The 416-nt window shown below is 59.9% G+C and overlaps 1 protein-coding gene across 4 annotated transcripts in view; it reads right to left on the bottom strand.

Annotated features, from left to right (window-relative positions):
• FNBP4 (formin binding protein 4) overlaps positions 1-416 on the bottom strand; it is a 38,963-nt gene that overhangs the window by 38,140 nt on the left and 407 nt on the right. The gene's annotated exons all lie outside the window — the stretch shown is intronic.

The following is a 416-nucleotide window of genomic DNA, read 5'->3' as shown; positions in this document are numbered from 1 at the left end:
CGGCTTCTCGGGCGTCTGGCCCCGTAGCAGCGCGCCCAACAGTTTCTCTTAATCCAAGAACCATTCCGGGGAGAAACCAACAAGTGCTAGGGAAGCCCCAAGCTCCACTTCCGCAGGGATTTGGGGGGATACCTATCAATGTGGGGCTCCGTTCGCTTTGGCTGGCATAATAAAATGGGTTTGCTCGTTTCTAAAGGGTCCCTCACCGTTTCAACGAAAACGAAGGGAAAAGCACACGACGTGTAGAAAAAGCCACGTTTCGCGTCATCAGGCCCCGGACGCGAAGCTCGGACTCTCCCAAATATCCCCCGAAGTTATGCAAATCCGAGCGCCGGCGCTGAGGAGACTCGGGAGGCCAGGCCAACCCCTGCACCAGAGATGGCGCCCCTCCGGCGGGCGGGCGCGCACGGCGCCGC

Source organism: Crocuta crocuta, unplaced genomic scaffold (genome assembly GCF_008692635.1).
Source record: "Crocuta crocuta isolate KB4526 unplaced genomic scaffold, BGI_CrCroc_1.0 scaffold330, whole genome shotgun sequence".
NCBI classification, from domain to species: Eukaryota; Metazoa; Chordata; class Mammalia; order Carnivora; family Hyaenidae; genus Crocuta; species Crocuta crocuta.
Note: the sequence above shows the minus strand (reverse complement) of the source record. Positions and strands in the feature narration are given on the sequence as shown.